We start from the raw sequence: 18361 nt of genomic DNA, 5'->3' as shown, positions 1-18361 counted from the left end.
ACTGCTATAGCTAGTTTTTTTTGGTTAACTTTTGGTTAGTTAGTCTACTTTTTTTCTAATAAACAACCAACAGTCAATATTTAAATTTACCAAACATCTTCACAAAAAACTAACTTTTTCACTAGCTAAGCCAACAAAAACAACGAACATTTTCAGACGTTTAAACAGGTCACCTAAAAAAAATAATTGCTAACGGTCAAATAGCCAACAACTAAATCCAATTGCTTTTAACACTGCGATGTCAATTTTCCCAACATATTTTCTTTTGATTTCCTGGACGTTGAAGCATAAAATTTTCATGTACAACAAATTTTCTTTTGATTTCCTGGACGTTGAAGCATAAAATTTTCATGTATTCGCTAGGGTTTATGCTTAAAAAAAGAAAACGCTACGGTTTATTCATTAATGTTGGAAAAAATGTTCAGCCATTGAAAGCTTGAATTAAAAAAGAAATCAATCTTATGTACTACAATGTGGATAGCAAGATTAACAAGAGTTGGAGCTTTGGAATCATCAACGAAACTCTCTCCTCTTGTTGATACTCATCTTTCTCGCATTTGCTCAATTAATTCGAGTACTAGAAAATTTTCAACTTTTTCGTCTCCAATCCTCTTTAATTATACTAATGCAAGTCCAGGAATCTCTTCTTCTCCCAACATCTCACCTCAGTTATCTACAGTTCGTAATTATTCTTCCGTTCGTCATTTTGATCCTTACGAGAGGTAACTTTGATGCTTTCTTCAATTCGTATAATTTCTCCATTTTATTTAAATTTCTCTGGTTTAATTGATGTTTATTTTATTCAAAATTTGAAAACGGTAAAATTTCTGCAAACATTCTTGTTAGTAACAACTTTCAATCTAATCAATATCTGCAAAGCTGGTAATGTATAGTGAAACCGGTACGCTGTTATTGGCTTAGTTTTATTTGATAGTGAAAATCAATATTTGTTATCGACTTAGAGTTGGTAATGGATAGGAAAAAATTACAATTATGCTGTATCAGGTGCGGAACCAGAAAAATAAACAAGGGATATCCATAATTTTAAAAAATATAATCAAGTGCATTAAAAAAAATTCATTGAACAGCGATTGATTGAATAGGTGCTCTAGAGGCTACTTTTTTGAATTATTTATCCATTTTAAACTGTAAAAAGTAAATATTAATCATTAATCCACTATAAGTTTCAACCTAAAACAATAAACTTAAGAAAATAATGATTCTAGAGGTGTTCAAGGGGTTTACGGTTTTGATCCATGTTTTAAGCATTATGATTTTGATAAGCATTATAATTTTGATAGGTATATGAGGAGGACAGCTATCAACTGGGGTATCAAGTTTGTGCCGCAACAAGAAGCTTATGTCATTGAGCGTTTCGGGAAGTTCTGTAGAGTTCTTGGAGGAGGTGTTCATTTACTGGTACCATTTGTGGACCGAATAGCCTACATACACTCACTGAAAGAGCAGACCATTGAAATTCCACAGCAGACTGCTGTTACAATTGACAATGTTGCCATAAGGGTCAATGCTGTCCTCTTTGTCAAGGTATTTGGGTTGGTGTTCCCTGTTTTTAATTTTATGATCCCTGTGTGGTGTGTGTGCTAAACTTTGAATGTTGATTGAAGATCATTGATGCAGAAAAGGCATCTTATGGGAACGATAATGTCATGTTTGCGGTAACCGAGTTTGCTCAACTTGCGATGCGTAGTGCTATTGGGAAAATGCAACTGGACAAAACTTTTATGGAGAGAGATAATTTAAATGCAAAGATTACAGTAGGTTTCCCTTTCAATTATCTTTGTATTGTTTCTAGTATTGAAAATTTTTCTTATGCTTTGCTTCAATCTTTGTATTTCCGGTCTTCTTTTTATTGTTCATGATTAATGATGCAATGTGTCCTGTTGATCAAAACCAAAAATCATTAAGGGTTTTATTTATGATTTAATGTTTAGTTATTATATGATATTAGAGTATTTGTTTTCATAAGGACTACCAACAAAAGCATATTATAACCTTTGTGAATTATTATCTATTATACCTATCTCCTAAGTTTTCCAAGCTAGATGATGTGTGGAATGCGGAATAATTTCTTATCTAAGGATACTCAACTTAAAAACAAGATATAAATAATGTAATTTTGTTTAGGTTCACTTCATGCAGTTGAACTAGGTGATCATGCCCCATTTCGAACCAAACTCCATCATTTGAGGTCTTGTGTGTAGGCTCATTGGATGTATCCTTACAAGCTTCCAAAGCCTGACTTTGATTTTTATTAAACACAACCCTAATTGTCTTTGATCCATCCACTCACTCGTAGTTAAATCCCCTTGTATTGGAAAGATTCACTCTTGTAGTGAGCTACATTATGAGATTGAAACAAACAATCTCTTCTAAGGGTTTACCTTTATGTGAAGAAGGAACATAAGGTAACTTTGAACCACTTTAGGAAGTGTTCTCCCTATAGTAGGGTGAGGGCTTTGTGGTCTTAAGGCTGTGAAATTATGCTTTCTAGTCCAAGCAACGTACGAACTCTAGTGCTTCTTCTTTTTAACCTTCTTACTTCATGGTCATGTCTACAAAACCCTAGCTCAGTATGAACCTCCATGTTACCTCTCAAGTTGTTATTGAATCCAACTACCAAGCTCCTCTTCCTAATCTCAACTTTTCTAAATCTCACAATTAGTATATAACCTTTCCAACTCCTTCACAAATCTAGCACCCTGAGGCACATACTTCCGATTGATTATTCGTATAAGCTCATCCTCAATCTTTTACTTTTCATCACATAAACTTTATTTTGTTCACACTTAAGCCAAAGTCGCTATGATTTGCTTAACTTCCATTAATCTTATTGAATTTTTAAAGAGGTACTTTTCCCCTCGAACTACTTTTATATGTAGTGGCCATTTCACATACTTAGCCAAAAGAAAAGAAATTGTCAATGTCTTGCAAGTTGCAACTTTACGTGAAAATTTCCATCTCAATGTGGATGATATGCACATAAAATTTCTGCACCATGATATCTCTCCGTTGTTTCCATAAAAGAGTTAAGCAAACAAACACGAAATACAAAGAATGACTAGATTTTGCATGTTTCCATAAGAGAGTAAACAAACAAACAAACAAACAAACAAAACTACAAAGAATGACTCGGATTTCCATGTTGCTAATACATTAAGCTAACCTCTGCTTTTCCATACCACTTAAGTGGTCCTTACATTTCCATCTAGTCATTAGCTAATTTTGCGCAACCTTTGTTAATCGTTATAAAATGGTAAAACATGTGTTTTAAAAAGTGCGCGCTTGAGGCGTTAGGAGGCAACCACTAAACGACCTTCATGAGTCTAGGCGCAACGAGATACATGAGGCGAGCATAGGCATGCCTTAGGCTTTGTGCGCATTGTGTACCATCCGAATACAAATTTTTATTTTTGATTAAATTCAAATTTTAGTTTCTTGGTACTTAAGTAATAGAAGAGAAAAAAAATTTCATCTTGGCTGCCAGTGCATGCTCTTATTTTTTTTTGGCAATTAAGAGGAATATATTAATTCCAAAAATCTTTTTACAACCTAGGCTATAAAAGGAAAAAAACAGTACCCTAAACACGAAAGGGAAGCAACACACTAGCCAACTAAGCAACAACTAGCCATACAAAGCTACTCTAACACCAAACATCCAAAGAAATAACCAGCCGCACTATACAATAAGGCTAGCTTTCCTATCATCCTTAAGCCTAGAAGCAAAAAAAACAATGTTGTTAGCAACTTGGCAAGGCACCAAATTCTTCCCTCCAAAGATTTTAGCATATCTTTGAAGCCAAGTCTGATAAGGCATCTCAGTCCAAACCATAGCAGTGACACAAGCTTTGGAGTACTTGCGCTTGCACAACTTACTCATCATCTGCCATCACATTCTCAGATGAAGATGGACATGGAAAAAAGATATGTTGGGTGTATGTCTTTAGAATGAAACTACAACCATGAAAAAGATGAATCCTGTCCTCCACATCTTGCTGACATAGGGCACAACTAGCATCACAAAGCATTCCCATTTTGATGAGTCTATCCTTTGTAGGCAATCTGTTTTGAAGAATCAGTCTTTGGTAGATTCTATCAATGTACGCACACTTCACACTGTATTTACCATTCACAACCCATTTTTTGAGCTCATTCCAATCAACTACATGCCTCCTACTCTCAATGATACGAGATAACATCTAAGATGTAGTACTAGGTATCTTGAAATGCACAACGTCAACCCCCTTAGTATAGTAGTCATTTACCCACTTGATTCATAACCTATCCTTCTTCGAAGCTAAAGCCCATAAGCTCTTGAGGAGAGCAACATCATTCCAAACTTGAAGGTTACAAATCTTCAGCCCACCGAAGGACCTAGGCAAGAAAACATGTTTCCAAGAAATCCTGGGTTTTGATTTTCCTTCTACTATGTTTTAATCTTCCACTGCCTGATTTATTTTTTAATCTTTTACTGTTGACATTACATTTACTACACCAATATCATGCGTGTTCCCTATATTGCCCATCAGCCGGCTACATCATATTAGTTTCTTTAATTTGATAAGCAATTTTATCGGGAGGTGTGTGGTGATGTATTAAAGTAAAGTAATACTTTAATATTATCACTCAGTTTATTTTTAACCTTTTCTTATGCTCCTAAACCACAAACATGAGTATCAATTTAATATAGAATGAAAACGATGATGTATTAGAGTTCGAACAATGTGTTTCAAACTCCAATATTGCCAAGATCGAGTGTATGAAGTTTAGTGACAAACAAATTACGCTATCAATGATATCGATGTTTGTAGGAGAAAGTAAAGCAATAAAACGATACAAAAATTTAACGAGGTTCACCCAACTTAAGCTACGTCCTCCGGTGTGTAGTATCTCTTATATTATCAAAGGAGTTTAAAGAACTCTCATTTATGGAGAATTACAATAGAGAAGAGATATAGGCTAGTGTTTGGCTTGGGGTATATTTTGTGGATGATCATCATTACAATGAGAGCTCTCTATTCATAGGAGAGATCATACTAAGTAACATTAAGTATATTAAAGTTATGAATAAATGATAATGAAACATCCCCAAGAACTTGAAGAGTCAAAAACAGCATCCTAGGAGCATCAGAGACATCGCTCGACCAAAGCAGAGGCTCGCTCGGTCGAACAGTCTGGTCGAGCGGACTATAGGAAGTTTCTGGTTACATTCTGTCTGCTTGCTCGACCCATTCTGAAGCTCGCTCGGTCAAGCGAGCTGGTCGAGCGGCACTTCAGAGGGCTTCTGACAGTATTGCTCGACTTGCATAGTAGAGCATCTTAAACCTTTGAACTTCTTCATTAGGTCCCATAACTCTCATGAATAACTCATACTTCATTACCTCATTAATCCATACTTTAATCATCATCATAAACCACAATTATCAAGACTCATCTTAATACACCCATTCATGACACTTATGGGATTCCATCCCAAGAGTCACCACATGAATGCACCCATCATATGTGCACTCAAGTCACACCATTCATAACATAGAATGATTATACAATACACTTTATTTTTATTTTCAGTTGTAAAGCATTTAATCTAGAATTTTTATACCAAATATTCCCTTCGTTCCTTAAAGAAATTCATATTTTCCATTTTGGAGTGTTCTATTTGTTTTTCCCATAAAGAATTTCTATTTATATCACAAATTTTGGACAAAAGTAATTATGTTCATCCTCATTTAATATTTTAATAATGTTTATGGTCCCCATATATCTTTCGCTAATTTCATTTTAACATTTTTATATTCCTTATGGTCTCCACATGTTTTCCATTAACTTTATAAAAATATTTTTTTATTAGTTGTGGTCCTTATATTTATTCCACCAACTTTCTTTTAATATTTTTTTTAATGTTAATGGTTCTCACTTTTTCTCCATCAAATTTATTAGTCAACAAATAATATGTCTACTATCTACAATATTCTATTTTTCTTAGTTTCCGCAAACATTCCTTGTGGGAAGTTCATTAAGGAACGGAGGGAGTACATGTTTTTAATTTAATGTTGAATGATTATACATATCTATTTTAATTTTTAAGTTTTATTTTAATTTTAATTTTATAAGTATGTTTTTTGATTATATTGTTTATCTTATGATATTATGTGTTAAATGGTGTTTACCGCAATGATAATGAATGTTTTCAGGTTGTTTTTCATTAAAATCTGCATGCCATGTTGTTATAAATATTAAATTTGTTTTAAATGTTGATTTTGGAACTTTTAAGCGTAAAAGTGCGCGCCTTTGCCTTGCGCCTCAGCTCTAAGGACCTTTTGCGCCTCATGCCTTTTAAAACCAAGAGTCTAACAATGATTATTGACGAGTGATTGAAGACTTGTTTTATTTTTACTAATACAAATTAATTATAAATGTTGTGCACACCCGCTAAACTTTTGACTAAGGTGTGAAAGTCCTTGGATAGTGATTGAGTGATGCATTAAATGTAAATTAGTTTTTGCATTGAAATGTATTTGTAAGGGATTTTGAGCTGAGCAAACAGTGTACCAACTTTCTTTTTCTTGTCTTTTTTTTAATTGTAAATCTCGTTAGTTAGAGTAGATAGTTGAGAGACTCATGGGAGCAAAGGTATATATTTTTAAAATTATAGAAAAAAGCCGATTCACTCGCTAGAGCAGGATTGAAAGCAATTTTACCATGGCATCTTCGGACACACTTAGAAAACAAAAGACTTTTTAAGCATTCTTTATTGACACTCTTAAAAGTATTAAATCAAATCTAAAAGCATCTCAAAGAACATTAAGAAAAGGTTTGCGTTACATAAAGTATGCTAGAAACATTCATAACGAACGATATGTTACACTCAACGTATACTTACTGTTGATTATAAGCTTGAGATCCGATGTTACACAAATTTAAAGGCTTGGTTTCGCATAGAGGATATAAGAAAGAATGTTGATTGAGTTAGGATAGAAAGAGGCGTGAGTTATAGGTGTTTAATGGAAATGCCATGGGTTTTGAAATGTTTTTTTATAATGAAGTTTTTGGACATAATATCTAAGGAGGTAAATGAGAAACTAAGATAAGAGGTATGTGATGAAGTTGGAAGAAAAGTGGGTTTAAAGTGATAAGGATGATTAACCCGAGTTTAGGACACATGATGAATGATTTACATTTTTGGGCAAAATGTTGTGAGGATGTTGGAAAGCCATGAGATAAAGGTGAAATGAGAGTTTGTAACATAGGATAAGAAGTGTAAGGGAAGATGGGTTGAATTAGAGGGGAACGTCTATGAGTGTTAATATGAATGTTGATATAGACTCACAAGTTGTCGGAAAAACAAACATAAAAAGAGGATTGTGTGAATGAGGTAAAAAAGAAAGATGTATTAGCAAGGCTTTGTATCCTCAGTACATCCACACCACAAAGAAAATGAAAAGGCTCCTTAAGATAACAAGTGATTTGCAACGTTGCTAAGCATATTGACTTACTAACTTACAACTCTAATCCAAGAATCTAAGACAAGACAATGGAGAGTTTTGTTAACATTTTCAAAAGCTTTAAATGAATTACAACATTACATATATGTAGAAAGAAATGACCAAGTCACTAAGAAAAAAAATCAGAAACTAACTACCTCCTAAATTACGTGAGAAGCAAAGAAGATGTAACCATATGTGACTTCCTCCCCCATGTCTTTGCATTAAGGTAAGTTGTGTAACGTCCTTTCACAATCGAACTAGCGCCTACGAGGGAACTTTCATTCTGCATTTTATGGTTATCAATTGAATTCTAATCTAAATTGGGAGGAAAATTTGTAAGGAAAGTTATATCGTACTGTAGTGCAACCTCTTTGCATGACTTCCCGAACAGCAAGGTAACTTCTGCCCACTAAGTAAATAACCTCCATTGAAGTTATATAACTCCCACACTTATGAACATGGGGAGTTTTCTTTTGTCTTCTGATTTTTGATGCTTATATATGGAGGGAAAAGAAACTAAAAGCTGTAATTCCTTACACATGTCAACTTTAAGCTCCATTCTTCTAGTTTGTTAACTCCCACACCTAGTTTGTATATGTACCACCTGATTTTACAACTTTGTAAATATAACTCATATACCTACCTCATCTAAATTTCTGATTATTACATCCATTAACAATCACTAACAAATTTTATCAAACGTTAACAAATGCAACTATTAAATGTCTTTTAAAACATTAAAACATAAAATTTGAGATAAAAACAAAAAAACTTGTGAGCAACTAGCTTTTCTATAATAGTTTGGATAATGTGTTGAGCTTAACTTTGACTAATAGTTTGGATAATGTGTAGAGGATGATGTATTGTAGCCAACACGTACAATTACACATTGCTTGAATTACAATGTAGGAGGGAAATGAAAGTAAAGGAAAGGGAGAGAATAATGAGAAAAGCTTTCATTTTTTGTTTAGGAGGGAAAGGAAGGGGAGGAAGAGACAACCTACTTTCTTACCAAATGTTTCCACTTTTGGAGAACATTGTCGGTTAACAAAATAGTGAAAATTCAATATCCCTTCCAAATCCTTTCCCTAGAAAATTGCTATCCAAACTAGTGATGACCATGACCTCTTAAGAACTGATTCAAACCGGAACTGCCTGGAATCAGTTTCAAACCTGTCTGAACCGCGGGTCAGAAATTGTTTCGAAAACAAAACTGACAGACTCGCGCTAACAGAACTGGAACCTGACTGCAATTTTTTATCTTAATTTATCGTAATAGTAACTAGTGAAAAGTGGTTGATAACATTTTTATCTACAAATTTATGTAGGGAGCTATCAATGAGGTCGCTTCGGCATGGGGTCTTGTTTGTGGTCGTTATGAGATAAGTAAGCCACCACTTTGGATTCATTTTGTGTTTGTATTGCTATGTTTTGTTTTCATCTTATGGGTAAATTCCTTGTGATCAATTTGCTTCTTGTATTGAAATTCTTTAGGGGATATCATTCCTCCTCGTGGAGTAAGTGAAAGTATGGAAATGCAAGCTGAAGCAGAGAGGAAAAAAAGAGCTGCAATCATTGAGGCGGAAGGTTTGTTGGTGCCTTATCTCTTGCTTATGAGCCTATTTTTTTTTTTAGTTTCTGAGTCTGCATGTGAATTAACCATAGATGTAGGTTACAATATTCTTGTGACTGTTAGCGGAAATTGGAATAAGTACTTGTTGTCGATTATTATAGACCATAATTGTACAATAGTCAGTCTCTTAATGGATTGCATGCAAGTTTCAATGTGTTAAAGTTACACTATTAAGTTACTTGTATCACCTTTAATGTTGGCCTTAACAGAAGAATTGCTTAAAAGGCTTCTGTGTGGCATGGTGCGAGATGTAAATTTTATTAGTGAAGGTTAGTTAGAGATCCTTGACACATAAACTTCTTTGAACATTCGTATATAGTCTAGGATTTGGTTGCAAAACCTCATTGTTGACTAGCCATCTTGCTAGCTTTTCGTAAAGAGATTAGTGTATGGCCTTGTTTGATCATGAATATTTTTGTCACATTAGCGATTTTGGTGCTTATGACGTTGTATTGTAGGCATGTTCTGTATATGTCCTTGCGTTGAGTTATAAATTTGTGTCTGCGGTGGTTATCATTGTCACTTTTCTTTCTTTATTACTTCTGTAAATGCACATGGTATGAAAGTCGGCCATACGTATTGGATGGTTGTGTTAGAAGTTAGAAGAGTTCCAAACTTCTATTGCAGTTTATCTTCAATACTGGGTAGTATTGCTAGGATATAGTTGGCTCTTAATAATATGTGTTACAACATGTTCACTACTGAAAGTGATCCTAAGTTTATGCCTATCGATTATTGAATTGTGATTTGGAGCTATTTCCTACGGGTCGACGCATAGAAAAAAGTTGCAGTCACCGTCGCAATTGAAACAATGGTCGTGATGTTGCAGTCGCGGCACCTCACGGTGTTACGACTCATTTTATGAACATCTTATCTTAATGTGAGTTAACTTGAAAAAATTAATTTATATTTATTCAAGTTTTCTGGAATGTAGATTTAAATTAAAGCTTATAATAGGCCTTTTGAAACCTATTACATTTTAAAAAAACTTTATTATGGCTAATATTTTAAATAAAAACTAATACTGTTACTCTATGTTTTTAAACCACATGTTATGTAATGCTGTTTTGCGGTTCGTTAAGCTCAGAATATATAACAATCTTTATGCAAAGCAACATCCTTATTTTTATTCCATGGTTTGACATAGTGTTATATTGAATGCATAGTGTAAAAACAAGGTTGTATCATCATGGAATAAAAACTCACCCGTTACATTACGTAACCCCTATTATATAACCTGTTTGAAAGTTGCTGCGATGTTACATTACGATGCATGGAATTTCATGGTCAAAACCCCGAGTTGGCTATTAGGTAACATGTAGCGCATTTTATAGTTATAACGATATTTCACCGTTACGTTATTTGTCTTCCAGTTAAAATTTCATTAATACCCATTAACTTAAATTATTACAATCACTTAATTTATAGTTACGCATAATTATAGTTGATAAACAAAATAATTAACTAATAACTTATAAGTTAATTAATTATACACTAAAAGAATCTCAAATATTGCAATTATAAGTTCAAAACTCCCAGTATGTGATTCAGCCGTGATTCGCGTTATTTCTTTGTTATAGCCGTTTTTTGCGACACTGCAATCGTTTTTGCAAACGAATCCGCAATCATGATTTATTCCATGTTATCGTATCAACCACAATGTAAAGTTTTTCAAAACAAACGAATCGATATTTCCCGCGTTGTAAAGGTATAAAAAAATCGCGTTTTGGGCCGAATCAAGGGATATCTTATGATTCAAATGATATATTAGGCGTTACGATAATCGTATCACTTCTGTTGTCGTATCACCATTATTGTAATCGCGATCGTTACCGCATTTTTGTACTATGGATGAATCTATAATGCACCTTTTGATTGGCAATTTCAAATCCTTATCCCCTTGTCAATTAGTGGTAATTATATTACTTAAGATAATATGAAAGTAACCTACCATACCGATTAATAAGACTTTTTATTTTTCTTGTTTAAATTTCATGCTTCTTAGCATGTGACCTTGTGTTGTGTCCAAAAATGATGTTACTCCCTAGCTAAGTAGATACATAGAATTTACTTCTTGAACAAAAGTCAAGTCTTTGAATGTTGTTTAAACATTTGTTCATCATCCTGATTCCTCACATTCTACGTCACTCTTTTAGCCTTAGCTTCGACTAGGAAGACAATTGTTTCTTCTAGTTGATGCAAAAGTATATGTTTTTGCCCCTCTTTTCTGAATCTCAACATCTAAGGATTCTATTGGAAAATCGAATATAATAGAAATATATTAATAAGAATTAGTTATTGCTTAAATCTTGTATGATATCTTTTAGCTAGTTATCATATTTTTTACTTTTTTAGAAACTATATTTTTCGTTATTAATAGGATATTAGTTAGGAGTCTTCGTTATAAAAAGAGGTCATTGAATGCAAATCAAAATACAAAAATACTAGTAATAAATGAATCCTTTTAAAATACTTATTTTCTCAGCCTATCATGGTAGCAAAAACCAAAGGTTGGACCGCAAACAAATCTTCGCAGTGATCTTTTATCATGAAACTAAAACAAAAAAAAAAAAAACTCGCAGCCAAGGCATCTCCACAATAGCAATCCTGGCCCGCGTCTGACCCATATTGCGTGGAGCATAGTCCAGTTCATTGTGTTTCAAACTGTGAAACTCACACCATATTTGGAGTAGAGGGCTGACAAAAGCCTAAACCTAAAACCTATAAATGAACCATCTCATACATTTGGTACAACTAATTTGTGATTAGTAGGGTTAAAAAAAAAATGACGTTCTCATTTAATCATAAAAATTTGATGCTTGGGTTGTAAAGTAACTTCTCATTCAAGTATGATCGAAAACAATGGCATCCCCGTTAATCAAAAGAAAATGAACTTGGTGAGTTCGAAAAGATTAGTTTTCTTATTCAAGTTTACATTCTTGTTTATTTAAATGGAAACTCTGACCTTGATGAATTAAAAAAAACAGTGGTTACATTTAAGTTCAAAATTGATGTTTGGTGAGTTCGAAAAGAATAACATTCTTTCCAATCAATAGAATATGGCCTTGGTGAGTTTGATAATAATGGCATTCTCATTCAAGTTCAAAAAGTTGGTGTTTGGCGGGTTCGAAAAGAATGACGATCCCATTAAATAAAAAGAAAAATTATAACCTTGGTGAATTCAAAAAGAGTAGCGTTTTCATCCAAGTTTAAAAAGTTGATGTGTGGTGGGTTCGAAAAGAGTGGTGTTCTCGTTCAATCACACGTAAAATGAATAGTATGAGTAGACCTTAGTGATTTCAAAGAGAGTGGCGCTCTCACACAAGCCCATTTTATAAAGAATATGAATATCATACTTCAAAGAGTTCAAAAAGAAACTTGTTTTCTCGGTCTATCATATTTCTATTTCTATTTGTTTCATTTTCGAGCACTCCCCTTCAAGTTGGGTCGTGGGATCTTCAACACTCAACTGGCAGAGTATTTTCAATTTCTCGGACTCTCAGTACTTTAGTTAGGATATCCTTTAAGTGAGAACATCACTCTTTTCGAACCGATTCTTTTTCCCTCTTTTAGAAGTGTTGCTTCGTTGGTACTGCTGTTGGTAGCTACGTATGAAAAAGATTGTGTAAAACCAGTGTAAATGAACTTGATGTTGCTAGGTTGGTCCAAATACTCTCATTTCACCTTCACTGAGTGAAAATAGGGTAGTTTGTGTTCTTTAGGTGCGTGCTTATTAAAAAACTCTCTAAACATGCTGGATTTGTTAATTTTGTGGTTATTGAATCAAAATTTTTTAGGCTGCTTAATGCTAATGCATGTGACACTTTATAATACCTAAAAGGTAGATTGGAAAATAGATATTCCGTATTCAATACTGAATTGCTTAATGCATGTGACACTTTGTCTTTAACAGGAACAAAGGAAGCAATCATTATATCGTCTAATGCTGAAAAGAGGGCTTCAATCTACCGAGCAGAAGGTCAGTTTATATAGTGTTTAACGTCACTGTTTGTAATTTTGTCTTCGATATGTAATGACATTTATTTTTTATGAGATATATAGGTGATGCTGAAGCCATACGTATTATTGCTAATTCTCTTAAAGGAAATGGTGGTCAAGAGGTATTATTTTTGTGCTCCGGTATTTACTTGTAATAATATGTTTCAAATATTCATTGCCCATTTGGGATTTTTCAGGCCGCAAGCCTCAAGTTGGCTCAGGAGTATGTGCAAGCTTTTAACAATATGGCCAAGGAGGTATGCTACATAACTTTAATTACAGTGGTTCGTCTATGGACATGAAGGGATACTAAGCTCTCCTTTTCACCCTTTTTTGAACGAGAATACTAAGCTAAACCATCATTTTTTCTACTTCCAGTCTACAACCATTGTGCTTCCCGCTTCTCTGGATGATGGTTCGAACATGGTGGCAACTGCCTTTGGGCTCTACAAGAACATCTTGAAGAACAATGGAATGAAAACATGACGAGCCTTCCAACCTAGCATCTTCAACCAGACAAATTGAAGATGGAGATGGAATAGTTTCTAGTTCGGAAGATAGACCTGTATTTTCTCTCCGAAGCACGAAGGAAACATAATAGAATAGAACACAAGAAATGACGGAGATTCATCAACTCTGTTAAAACAAGAGAAAAACAATTTTATTCTTACAATGTCTAGCTCAGGTTGCATATACATTTTTGCTTGACACAATGTGTAATTGACATAAATTGTTGATGTTAATGGGGATGCAATGGCCCCTCATTTCTCGCACGCTGTTCTCTTTTGAGCAATGAACAGTTTTATTTTCCGCTTAATGACTTAATAATTATTCAATTAATAGTGCTAAAGTTGCCTCTTTTTTTAGCAAAATAGTGGTGTTTGTTTCTAATGTACTGAATTATAGGTACTCCAGGGTCAAAATTTGGGTTTAGTTTGCTTTGTTGGATATTTACTCCTTGGTGATCATAATGTAGGAATGCCTGAATTTAACTATAAAATACCCTTATTAGTTTGTTTCTTTAATGTATGGTTATGATACATAACCCAAGTTTGCTATAGGAGAAACATAAGAGCTCATCTAAAAGACTAGCCTATTAGGTGAGAGAGTCCATTTACCTATAAACCGCACTCCAATTGCACTTTATAACCGATGTGGGACAAGTTCCATACCTTGCAATGGACCATAACATTCGACTCCCCATAAGGCCAACGTCCTCGTTAGTTCACGGCTGCATTGGGTCACAGTTACGTTGGGTCACGGCTGCCTCTTCCAGGCCACCCACTCCGCAAGCCACCCACTCTTCAAGCCATCCACTCCGAGTCCGGCTCTGATATCACAGTTTTAGGACAAATAGGAGAGCTCATCCAAAAGACTAGCCTATTAGGTGAGAGAGCCCATTTGTCTATAAACCCCACACCAATTGCACTTCACAACCGATGTGGGACAAGTCCCATACCTTGCAATGGACCATAACAATAATGAAACCGTGGGTGTATGCGACAAGGAAGTAGTGAGTTTGAGTCTCTGTTGATGTCACGAGGAAGTGAAGGAAGGGGAGCAGAGATAAAAAGAGGAGACAAAATAGGAGGAAAGACAATAGAAGAGAGAGAGAGAGAAATCAAGAATGTGTATTCGTCTTCTTTTTATAACAAGACAAGGCAAGAACTTATATAGGAGTTAGTTACAACTAACTTTCCCGCCAAAACCGAATAACAACATATCAACTTCACTAACTAACTCAAGGACTAATGCAATTAAAGAACTACAAGCTATCAACTAAGAACTCCTATTACATTCCATCCCCTTTATGAAGTGACTTGCCCTCAAGTCACTAATTATTGATGTAATCGAAATGTGGAAAGCGCTTCTCAAAGTCTATGGCATTCTCCCATGTGGCATTGTCTGTATTGAGGCCTTGCAATTGAATAAGATACTGTTTAAGGGAGAATTTTGATGCTTTTAAGACTCGTTTGTCCAAAATAGCTGCAGAGGGTATAGGAGTATCAATGTCTTGGCCTTGATGCCAGTCTGGAATGTGTAGGACAACAGGTAAGTGCCCTCTAAATGGTTTTAGTTGGGACATATGGAACACTGGATGGAATTGAACATGAGTAGGGAGCTTAAGCTTATATGCAACTACACCAATCTTTGCTTCAATCTGGAAAGGCCCATGGAACCTAGGTGACAGCTTCTCATTAGGATACCCCCTTAATGATTGTTTTCTATATGGATGTTGTTTAAGCCAAACCCAAGCACCAAACTCTAGTTGTCTCTCAGATCTGTGCCTATTAGCCTGCATTTTCATTCTATTATGAGCCCTGATCAAATGGAACTTCAAAAGCCTGATCATATCCTCCCTTCTTTGCATAGTCCTGTCTACCTTAGGGTTTGAGCTCTCCTTAGGTAGATAGGGCATATAATATGGAGGAGCTTAATTGTACACTACTTCATAGGGTGTTGTTTGAGCCGATGTGTAAAAGTTGGTGTTATACCACCACTTAGCAACATGCAACAAAAAATTCCATTATTTAACACATTCTCCAGTCATGCACCTCAAGTAGGTCTCCAAGCATTTGTTTACTACTTCTGTTTGACCATCAGACAAGGGGTGGTAGGCTGAGAAGAGCTGAAATGTTGTGCCCTACAAGGTAAACAAAGATTGCCAAAAGTCACTAATAAAAATAGAATCCCTATCAGACATTATTGGCCTTGGCCAACCATGTAGTTTGAAGACATGGTCAAGATAAACCTATGCAACTTCCATAGCCGTGTAAAGATGCTTTAGGGACATAAAATGAGCATACTTCCTTAACCTATCAACAACCACAAATATGACATCTGTTCCAAAGAAGGGAGGGTAGGCCTGTGATGAAATCCATAGACACATATGTCCATACTTCCTCAGGAATAGGAAGGGGTTGCAACAACCCAGAAGAAGAAATGGTCTCATGTTTATTGGCTTGACAAGTAACACAAGTTCTAGCATACTGAGTGCTAGATTTAGTCATGCCCCTCCAATGAAACAGGTGCTTAACCCTCTTAACGGTAGCATCCCTGCCAGAATGACATCCTTGAAATGAACAATGTAACCATCGGAGAATGCTTTCTTTAAGGTCATCATTAGGGCCAATGTAACATCCCAGAATTTCCGACCCCTTAACGAAACCAAAACCGTAAAGGACGGGAGGAAATTCGGGTGTTACATAAAAGAAAAGGAAAGAGAATTTAGGTAAACGTTAAATATTAACTTTTAAAAAAGTGAGTGAAAATTTCGGCAGTATCTGCCTTAAAATTGTGCGCCTTTGTAGAAAAAAAAACAAAAGTTATTTAGAAGCTAATAAAGTAAAGGCACCAACGGCCTATCAAAATTATGTCACGGCGGAATGATTCGTCGCCGGCTTCTCAAATGAACATGCCAAGCATGGATCGTGGTTCCAGTGTCGACGTTTGCATTTTAAAAAGACTTAACTCCTTAAAACCATACAGAGTTATAAACTACGCAACGAAAATACAAATATACGAGGGAGGACACAAGGCCTCATAACAAAACATATACAACCAAAGTTTACAAAAGATAACAAGAACTACAAAATCGAAAGACAGCGTTATGACACAAGTTATGCTTCGCCTTCATCACTCTCCCCAAATCCAATGCAATGCGAAAGAAGCTCCAGTACCTGCTACGCCTGTCTATGATCCTCCTGCTGCTCGGCATTAGACCAAAGGCCAATGTGTCATATTGAGGTACTAAACCTTCGGGAAAAACTAACACACTGGGGGTACTAAACCAGTGAAGAGGCCACCATATTGGGGTTTGCAAGGCCCGCATGGTAACACCTCGGTCAAGGGGCGTTATCGGCTTCCCGGCGCCCAATGACCCAAGCATGCTCATACCCCCCTTACGGTGGTCCCGTCGAACTTCACCTAGGGGACTAATAAAACAACTGGACATAATCCAGTTGAGTCACGCCAGCTAATCGTAATCTAGTACCTTATCAGATGGGAATAACTTCCACTCTCAACTATTAATGAGCGCCCTGGGATAGCAGCGCGCCAAAACCCACTGAGCCACTCAATAGAATAGGAAATTCACCTATAACGGAGTCATTCTAACTCTAATTAAGGCATAATCTAATTCTTAAATAAATAAGGGGGTGGTTCCCGCCTTCTATTAACACTCTCATTCTCTAAACTATTCTAAGCGCAAGGATTTTATGGTCGATAGCTCTTCATTTAAAGTGTACTCACTAGTACTTCATAGTTTCGATACAATGCATACTATCAAAATAAACAATAATGTCTTAAAGCAAATTGCATATAAGGGTTAGTTACTGCGTATACGTACCTGTAAGTGTCACTGCACGATCAAAAGTTACAAAATCACCCGACTAAAGCTTTACTTTCCTCTTACAAAATGGGCACCTATATAAGTTATGAGTAGAACTAATAAGTTCCCGTAACTACTTTGCCATACCAAAACTAAATACCAAAGTAACCGCTATCACCCATTCAACATGAGTTTCCGATTACTCTAGCACGCACACAACTCATTCAATACAAGTCAAAATAATTAACTCAACACAACATAAGTCTTTCCATCAATTTAAAGTAAAAGTATGTGTGAATCGTTTCTTTACATTAACTAATTTTGAGCATATCGGCTCGCGTTACCCAAAAATAACTAATCACAACAAAATCTTACAATTTTAATATAACATTAATATAACGATAAAGCAAACGTTAGAGTTATCGTATCGAGATAGAATTTGTTACATTCTCCAAAACTATTAAGAACTATAGTCAAAACAACACGAAAAATTAACTTTAACAACCATCGACGATAAGTTGACATTATGCTCTTTGCTTACTAATATCATGTATCTATAACTTCAATAACAACCTAATAAGGGTATTCGTAATTTACAACAATCAAACCACAACAATAACCAATCGACCAAATCTTAAAACGACTTTTAAAGTTATTTAATCAATCATCACCAAAATATAGTATAACACACACATCATTGGTAATTTCATCTCTAAATCCAGGCCCTAATCGTTTCAAGTTCAAAAATAACATATTAATTTACTATCCATACTAACACTCAAAGAAACTAATACAAAATCAACACACAACCCATAATTTCAAATCAACCTTCAAACCCTAAGTCATGAACATATATAATTCATCAAACACTCTTACCCACAAAAGATTCAATGA

At 35.1% G+C, this 18361-nt stretch overlaps 1 pseudogene; it reads left to right on the top strand.

Moving 5' to 3' along the window:
- Positions 1-271: 271 nt before the first annotated feature.
- Positions 272-13968, top strand: LOC130815717 (uncharacterized; annotated as a pseudogene).
- Positions 13969-18361: the final 4393 nt, after the last annotated feature.

The sequence above is a fragment of the Amaranthus tricolor genome, chromosome 1 (assembly GCF_026212465.1).
Source record: "Amaranthus tricolor cultivar Red isolate AtriRed21 chromosome 1, ASM2621246v1, whole genome shotgun sequence".
Classification (NCBI taxonomy): Eukaryota; Viridiplantae; Streptophyta; class Magnoliopsida; order Caryophyllales; family Amaranthaceae; genus Amaranthus; species Amaranthus tricolor.
Note: the sequence above shows the minus strand (reverse complement) of the source record. Positions and strands in the feature narration are given on the sequence as shown.